Source organism: Lycium barbarum, chromosome 1 (assembly GCF_019175385.1).
Source record: "Lycium barbarum isolate Lr01 chromosome 1, ASM1917538v2, whole genome shotgun sequence".
NCBI lineage: Eukaryota > Viridiplantae > Streptophyta > Magnoliopsida > Solanales > Solanaceae > Lycium > Lycium barbarum.
In genome coordinates, this window is record NC_083337.1 from 156,019,587 (window position 1) to 156,028,644 (window position 9,058).

General features: G+C 46.1%; 1 non-coding gene across 1 annotated transcript; it reads right to left on the bottom strand.

The window, feature by feature from the left end:
* Nucleotides 1-273: 273 nt before the first annotated feature.
* LOC132618808 (small nucleolar RNA R71) lies at nucleotides 274-380 on the bottom strand. Its single transcript, XR_009574327.1, has one exon. It is a non-coding gene; the product is annotated as a small nucleolar RNA R71 (small nucleolar RNA).
* Nucleotides 381-9,058: the final 8,678 nt, after the last annotated feature.

Sequence of the window (9,058 nt, forward strand, 5' to 3'; positions counted from 1 at the left end):
AATTCTATCTATCAGCTGCTGAAACTTGAAGGTTATTTTTGAAATTCTTCGGAGGATTGTCCACTTCGACATTTGAAGAACTTCTTGCATGTATGTGCTCAACAATCCCAAGGTGTTGTTTCTGCCGATGCACTTCGATTACGGGTCTTTAAATATTCCTTGGCTGGTCAAGCCAGGGAATGGTATGAAAAGCTCCCCAGCAATTCTATTCATACCTGGAACGAGTTAGCCAATACATTTCTAAAGAAATGGTTCCCTCTAAGCAAAAAGGCTGAGCTTTGGGATAAGATCTTTGAGTTCAAACAACTTTCGGGGGAACAATTATATTCAGCATGGGAGCGTTTCAAGTATTATCTAGCTCAATCTCCTACTCACGGATTTCCGGATGCTATTCTCACGGAAAAATTCTATAAGGGCTTAGATACAATGAATCAGATTGCTGTCAATACTGCTGCAGGATGATGCTTCATGGACAAGTCATTTACCGTTATCACCCGTTTGCTTGATAAGCTCACCACCCACAATCAGTCTTGGCACTCGAGTGATAGTGACGTCCTATCATATAGTAGTCCTTCTGCTTCCGCGGTGGCCAAAGAAAATCATGAGCGAGATCATGCTTTTGCTCAATTGCAAACCACCGTGGATTTGTTGTCAAAGAGGCTTACAGAGAAAGAAGCTAAGAGTGTGAATGTTGTCGAAGAGATGCCACCTCATACTCCAGGAATGTACCAAGTCTCGGAAGAAGCTTATCTAGAGGGGCAGCCACAACGTGAGGATGCTAATTATATTGATCACTCTCAAGGGGGTTATCTGAAGCAATGGAGACCCCTACAACAAAGCAATCAATATGACCGAAATGAATATGGTGGTTCGGACAGGAGGGATTCCAACAACAACAATTATAGTAATCGGAATTCCAATGCCTATGTTCCACCAAAGGGCCGTACTTCTAACTCTCAAAATTGGCGAGAGGGCCCTTCCAATAATCAAGGGACCTCTCGGATGGAATCTATGCTTGAGAAGATATTGGACAACCAGCATAAGAGTGACAAGAAGATGGAAAATTTGACCGAAGTGGTAGGCTCTCACACCGCTGCAATTCATAAACTTGAGTCACAAATGCGAGATCTTTCTCGTGAGCAACATCCACCGCAAAGAGGGGGCCTTCCTAGAGATACAGTTCCGAACCCAAGGGGTAGTGGAGGCGATAACATTGCCTCATGCAAAGCTATTTCCACTAGAAGCGGAAAGATCCTTGACGCGGTAAATCAGAAGGTGGTTGAACCAATCAATGTCGAGCCGATCATTGATGAGGTTGTTGAAGAAGAAATAGCGGCACCAATTGAAGTGCCTATTATTGTTGAGAAAGAGAAAGAAGTTCACCCTATTGTTCAAAAGGGTGACGAGGAGCCAAGTGTTGAAAAAGCTACCGGTGAGAGATTTCAAAAGAACAAGGTCACGGGGGCAATTAAACCCTTGAATCAAACATATAAGTCTCCTCCCCCGTTTCCACAAAGATTGATGAAAAGAACGGAGGATGCCAAGTGCCAACGATTCTACGACCAATTGAAAGGGTTGTCAATGAATATCCCATTCCTAGATGCATTCTAGGAAATGCCGGGATTTGCTAAATACTTGAAAGATTTGTTGACGAAGAAAAGGCCAATCAAGCATGATACGGTGGGAGTCACCCACCGTGTGAGCTCTATTATTTCGTCATCAAAGGTTGAAAAGAAGGGAGATCCCGGGGCTTTCACTATCCCTTACACCATCGGTCATCATGATTTTGCTCGTGCTTTATGTGACAATGGAGCTAGTATTAATTTGATGCCACTGGCCATATATAAGCAAGCTGGTTTGGGAACACCTAGACCAACGAGCATGCGTCTCCAAATGGCCGATAGAACCATCAAAAGACCGGTAGGGGTTGTTGATGACATACTTGTTAAAGTAGGGGAATTCTTCTTACCGGCAGATTTTGTCATCCTTAATTGTGCGGTTGACAAAGAAGTCTGAATTATCTTGGGAAGGTCATTTCTTGCCACCGGGAGAGCCCTAATGGACTCGGAAAGGAATGAAATAAAATTTCGGGTTAATGATGAAGAGATAACCTTCCAAGATAGCAAGGGGTTAAAGTTGCCTAGTGCTTATGAGAGCATTTCGGTCATTGATTCATTCGATGAGATAGACGAAGCGGTGGAGCATCAGTTAGAAGAGGAGCACTTTGATGAGACACTTTCAGCTATTTTGGTGAACTTCGAGGCGGATAACATGCAGAGGTATATTGAAACAGTTAATTCTCTCATTGGCCGGGGTTCATACTCTTATGAGCCGAAGAAACTATCTCTTGATCTTGGTAAAAGAACCATTCCGCCGGCTAAGCCTTCGATTATTGAGCCTCCAAAACTTGAGCTCAAGCTACTTCCTTCTCATTTGAAGTATGCCTTTCTTGGCCCAGATAATACTTTACCAGTTATTCTCTCATCTTTTGGAATTCCCTCCGGTATTTGTGAACATAGAATTGAGCTTTAAGAGGATAGTTCATCAAGTGTAGAGCATCAAAGGAGGCTAAACCCTCCTATGCAAGAAGTGGTCAAGAAAGAAATAATCAAATGGTTGGATGCAGGTGTTGTATATCCAATTGCAAACAGTCCATGGGTTAGTCCGGTGCAATGTGTGCCAAATAAGGGAGGCATCACTGTTGTCCCTAACTCCAAGAATGAGATGATTCCTACAAGGACAGTCACTGGATGGAGAGTGTGTATGGACTACCGGAAGCTCAACACTGCAACTTGTAAAGACCACTTCCCTATGCCTTTTATTGATCAAATGCTTGATCGGCTAGCTGGAAGAGCTTATTATTGCTTTTTGGATGGGTACTCGGGGTACAACCAAATCAACATTGCATTAGAGTACTAAGAGAAGACCACTTTCACCTGTCCTTATGACACTTTTACTTTCAGCCGCATGCCTTTCGGTTTATGCAATGCCCCGGCTACTTTCCAACGGTGTATGATGTCTATTTTCTCAGATATGGTGGAAGATTTTTTAGAAGTCTTCATGGATGATTTTTCTGTTGTTGGTGATTCCTTTGACGAATGTCTTGCCAATCTCGGTAAGGTATTGAAGCGGTGTGAGGAAACCAAACATGTACTTAATTGGGAGGAATGTCATTTCATGGTGACAGAAGGGATTGTCCTGGGCCATAAGATTTTCGAGAAGGGCATTGAGGTAGATCGAGCTAAAGTTGATGTCATAGCCAAGCTCCCTCCACCAATCTCTGTAAAAGGGGTTCGCAGTTTCTTGGGACATGCCGGTTTCTATCGGCGATTCATCAAAGATTTCTCCAAGATCGCCAACCCGATGTGTAAGCTTCTGGAAAAAGAAGCTAAGTTTGCATTTGATGAGAAATGCCTTAAGGCATTTAATGAGTTGAAGGAAATGCTCACATCTACTCCAATTATTGTATCTCCGGATTGGTCAATGCCATTTGAGCTCATGTGTGACGCAAGCGGATTTGCTATTGGTACGGTGCTTGGGCAAAGGCACAACAAAATCATGCACCCAATTTATTATGCTAGCAAGACCCTCAATGGAGCTCAAATGAATTATACCGTCACCGAGCAAGAGCTTCTAGCCATTGTTTACGCATTTGAGAAGTTCCGGGCCTATCTACTTGGATCCAAAGTGGTTGTTCATACGGATCATGCGGCCTTGAGATACTTGATGACAAAGAAAGATGCAAAGCCAAGTTTGATTCGTTGGGTCTTGTTGTTGTAAGAGTTTGACTTTGATGTCAAAGATCGAAGAGGTTGTGAAAACCAAGTCGCGGATCATCTATCTAGACTTGAGGAAGCTGGGAGACCAAGTGGAAATCTTGAGTTGAATGATGTTTTCCCTGATGAGAGGCTCTTAGTTGTATCTTGTGATGTGGCCCCTTGGTACGCAGATATCGCCAACTTTTTAGTGACAGGTCTTATCCCCGACGATATCAAGGCTTACCAAAAGAAGAAATTCTTAAGAGATAGTCGCCAATACTATTAGGATGAGCCCTATTTATTCCGCACTTGTGCCGATAACATCATTCGGCGATGTGTGGCCGAATCTGAGGCCATGAAAATCTTGAAAGCTTGCCATGACTCTCCCGTGGGGGGTCATCACAGTGGGAACCGCACAGCAGCTAAAGTGCTTGAATGTGGCTATTATTGGCCCACCATTTATCATGATGCAAATTTGATGGTGAAATCTTGTGACCAATGTCAACACCAAGGATCAATTGAGAAGAAGCACGAAATGCTAATGAATTTTGTCATGGAGGTTGAACTATTCGATGTGTGGGGCATCGACTTTATGGGCCCCTTTGTAAGTTCTCGTGGCATGCGATACATCCTTGTTGCGGTTGACTATGTGTACAAGTGGGTTGAGGCTGTAGCATTGCCCAACAATGAAAGCAAGAGTGTCACAAAATTTCTCAAAAGAAACATATTCACAAGGTTTGGCACTCCAAGGGCAATCATTAGCAATGGTGGCACTCACTTTTGCAACAAGCAATTCGCTAATCTCTTAGAGAAATATGGAGTGCAGCACAGGGTGGCAACTCATTACCACCCCCAAACTAGTGGGCAAGTCGAAGTCTCCAATCGGGAGAAAAAGAGCATTTTAGCAAAAATGGTTAATGCAAACCGAACTGATTGGTCATCTAAGCTTGATGACGCTCTTTGGGCTTATAGAACAGTGTTCAAGACACCCATTGGTACTTCTCCTTATCGGTTGTTATTCGGTAAAGCTTGTCATTTATCTGTTGAACTCGAACACAAGGCTTTGTGGGCATTAAAAATTTGAACATGAATTGGGACGAAGCAACCAAGCTGCGGTTGTTTCAAATGAATGAAATGGATGAGTTTCGGTATCATGCCTATGAGAGTGCGAGTTTGTACAAACAAAGGATGAAACACTATCATGATGTCAAACTTCTGAAGCGAGATTTTCAACCAGGTGATTCGGTGTTGCTGTTCAATTCAAGATTGAAGCTCTTTCCGGGCAAGTTGAAATCCAAGTGGTTCGGCCCTCTTACTTTGGTGAGTGTGTCACCCAATGGGTCAATGGAGTTAAAGTCTGACGACGGGACGCGTACTTTCAGAGTCAATGGCCATCGGGTAAAGCATTACCATTGGATGGTTGATGGTGACAAGATTGTCGACGCTCACCGGTTAAGACATGGCACGGGACCTTAGCATCCAAAGTGGTATCGCGTCGTGCCGCGACGTTAAATTGTGCGCTTCTTGGGAGGCAACCCATGTGCATTTTTTTTTGCAATATATTTTTCTTTCATTCCGTTGATTTTTGTTGTTGTGTTGTTTTATATGTTTGTTGGTATGTTGCAGAACCTAAGGGATGAAACCCAGAAAATTGCCAGGGCAGCAGTTGCACGACACATTCGACGGACCGTCGATTCGATCAACGAAACGTTGAATGCACCGTCGAGTGGATCACAGGAAAGATTGGTCACTGGAAATTATGGCAAATCGACGACAGGTTTGACGCTCCGTCGAACTGATCGACGGTCAGATCGACGGGCGTTCTTCTGCTCTTTGTTTATATATAAAAAAAATAAAAAAAGGGGGAGGAGAGACACGGAGAGTTGTGTCAAAAAGACGGAACGTCGATTGATCGACGCTCCGTCGATTGATCGATCCCTCCGCTCCGTCGATTGATCGATCCCTCCGCCGTTTTAACACGACGATTCAGGGACGTGGATTTATAACCCACGTCTGTTGCCCTCCCCATTTTCATATGAAACGGCTCCCTCTCTCTAATTCTCTCTCTCTCACTCCCACTTCTCCTCCTTAGCCTTAACTGCTTCCCCAACCCTACCCACTCTCCCCTTCCTTCACCAGCCACCACCACCATTTCCCCCCTGCCCTACTACTTTGTCCCTCCTTGTCTGTGAATTTTTCTCGAGTAGTTTTTCATTCTAGAACGTTAAACTCATCTTCAAGGTATGTGACTTACTGGATTCCTTTTCTCTTGTGATTTTTTGTTTTTGCATTCTAGGGTTTATGTTTCTTATTTTTGTTTGTTTTCCTTGTGTTGTTTGCCTCGTGTTATTTTCGCCTGGTATGCTCGTATTTTTTGCTGGGGGTGGTGTGTTGAATTGTCTGTGGTTGTTGGGTGATTGATTTTTAGCCAAGTTGGAGGGCATTACGACAAATACGCCTCAGTCATGAGGTTGTTGTTGTTTTGCCCACCAACTGTTCGATGAAATGCCAAAAAGAGCCATTGGGTGTCACAATGGCTTGGAGGGCATTACGACCTTCGTGTTGTTTTGCCCACCCAATGTTTTCCCTAGTCTAACCCAAGCCGACATAGGGTGAAGTCTGAGTAACCCCAAAATACGTGACGATTGGCACATCGGCCAAAGAGCGTATAGGATCTGTAGTCTAGCCTGCCAAAAACATTCGACGGCCTGTCGATTCAATCGACGGACCGTCCTATTCAACGTCGAATGAGCCTTGTCTAATATTATTGCCAAACATAGCATCGACGGTGGATTTGACGACCTATCGAATTGATCGACGGGGCGTCTTTCCCATTGTCGTATAGTTGAAATTTCCAGTGGCGAATTTGGTGATAAAATGAGATCGACGATGAGATCGACGGCCCGTCGAATTGATAGACGGGGAGTCTTTCTCACCGTCTTTTGCTCGATATTTCCAGTGGCTTACCCGCGATCGACGGCGCGTCGAACAGTTCGACGGGAACTTCGACGCTTCGTCGATCTAGTCGACGATTCTTTGGCACATCGACGGGCCACTGGCAACCTTAACAATGATCGCATGTTTTGTACTTTTAACCGGTTCTTTTATGTTTTTATGGTTATATTAACAATGAAGTGTATTCTTTTCTCAGGAATGCCTCCAAAGAAGCAAGTCAAGCAGGGTGCTGGTCCCAGACAAGGCCGAGGTCGGGGTCAAACAACCCTTACTCTTAGGGACAACCCCTCTGGCTCTGACAATCAAGCAGCAGTCCCAACAACTCAATCGAGGGCTCAGACCACCACACCCCAAGCAGCATCGCCCACTCTGGTCTCCTCTCAGTCTACCGAGGGGACGTCATTCTCCACATCCGCTGATTCTAGTGATGCAGCGACAGACCAACCAGCCGATCCTGAGCGAAATTCAGATGAGGAGCACGAGCGGCTACGACTGCAAAAGATGGAGATAGCAGTCCGCTTCCCTTATCCAGGGTGCCGAAAGTACTATGTCCGAGGGGCCGATATGGACGACGCGGGTCATCCAAGGAGAAATATTCAAGAGGAAGAACAGATCAGTATGAGCGGCTTGGAGAGTTATCCTCGGATCACCGATCTCATCAGGCACTATCATCTTGAGGAATTCACCCAGCCTCTAGGTGATTATTGCCCGACCATGGTTCGGGAATTCTATGCTACATACAGGGTAATGCTCGAGCAGCGCCATAAGAACAAGAGAGCCTTGAAAGCCGCCCCTCCATTGGACAAGGTGTATGTTCGGGGTGTCCATGTCGACGTCTCAGCGCGCACAATCAACCGGTTTTATTTTGGTGATGACTTCGTGGCACCGACCACGGCGGAATATGATGATAACATGGAAAGACGGGCTGAGCAATCTGTGCGGGAATGGTTTACGCAATTGATGGCTAGAGGGCCAGCGGACCAGGCCCCATGGTTGAGCAAATTGGGTGCCAACATCCGTGAGGCAGATATCAGCTTGGAAGATAAATTCTGGTGGAATTTCGTCATTTATCGGGTTCTGCCCACGGGAGCAGATAACATAGTCACACCAGATAGAGCAGTGGTTGTGGCTTCTATGCTATCGAGGTACCCAATAAACTTGGGTAATTTGATCAGTAAGGCCATCCGGGCACGCGCACCACAGGAGGCGACAACCTTAATATTCTTGTGCCTCATCACGCAGTTGTGTCGGTTGGCCCAGGTGCGGCACCTTGAGGCATTTGCAGCTACTCTTCAGGCAGCAAAGGTGTGCGACATCACGCGGAGTAGAGATGAGACCCTCCGTACATCTCAGGCCACCAGTACTTCATTGTTAGAGCTCATGGGTGAGCAGGTTGAGTATGTCACGGATTCAGTACCTCAGGGCACAGAAGGATTGTCCACCACAGAGGCCTCCACACCATCTGTAGTTGATGCTACCCCCTCTTCTGAGGCACCACCTCAGCCCGTTGTTCCATCTGCATCTCATATACCTCCGTCAGCCACAACAGCAGCCTCCGAGGATCTCTTTGTCCTCAACAGAGCCAACTTCAGGGAGTTTGCAATCAAAGCAGAGCGTGCTGATCAGCAGGTGACCCGGATAATACAGCAGTTGGGTAGGTTCATCCGGAGGGAGATTGCACCGGAGTTGGAGCCCCTTCAGGAGGCTATGGAGAGGCATCATGCTCGAGTCAATGCACGACTTGACAGTTTGGAGATGCGGATACTCACGATTGAAAAGAAGAGTGAGTCTGGCACTTCAGGAGATTTGAAGACCGAGCTTGACCAGATCCGAGCTGAGATTGCGGCCCTTCGGACGAGAGAGCCGATTATTGTGGATGACCTAACGCCACCTGCACCAGTCGCCAGCATTTCTGAGTTGATCAGAGTAGTTGATTTGGTGACTGAAGATGAGCCGAGGGAGATTCGCAAAAGAAAGAGGCCCGTCAAAATAGTTGATGATGAGGATGGGGAGGACGACAATGAGGATAAAGACCTCGAGCTTCAGGAGGGTCTTCGGAGGTCACGCCTGGATATAAGGTTCACCGGCGCATCTTCCAGCACTAGTGCTATCTCAGCGCCAGTCAGGCCGATCACGATATCTCCTCAGGACCTGCAGCCACAGAGCCAGTCAGCTCCATCGCTTCAGTCCACCGAGCCAGCCGCCGAGAGGACCTCCATTCCGACTGCTGCGGGGGAGGCACCTCAGCAGCAAAAATAGGATTAGCATATTTCAGGTCGGCACCACCACCATGGGGTGATGGTATGATTTTTGATGCATTGGGGACGATGCATCTTCTTTTTGCT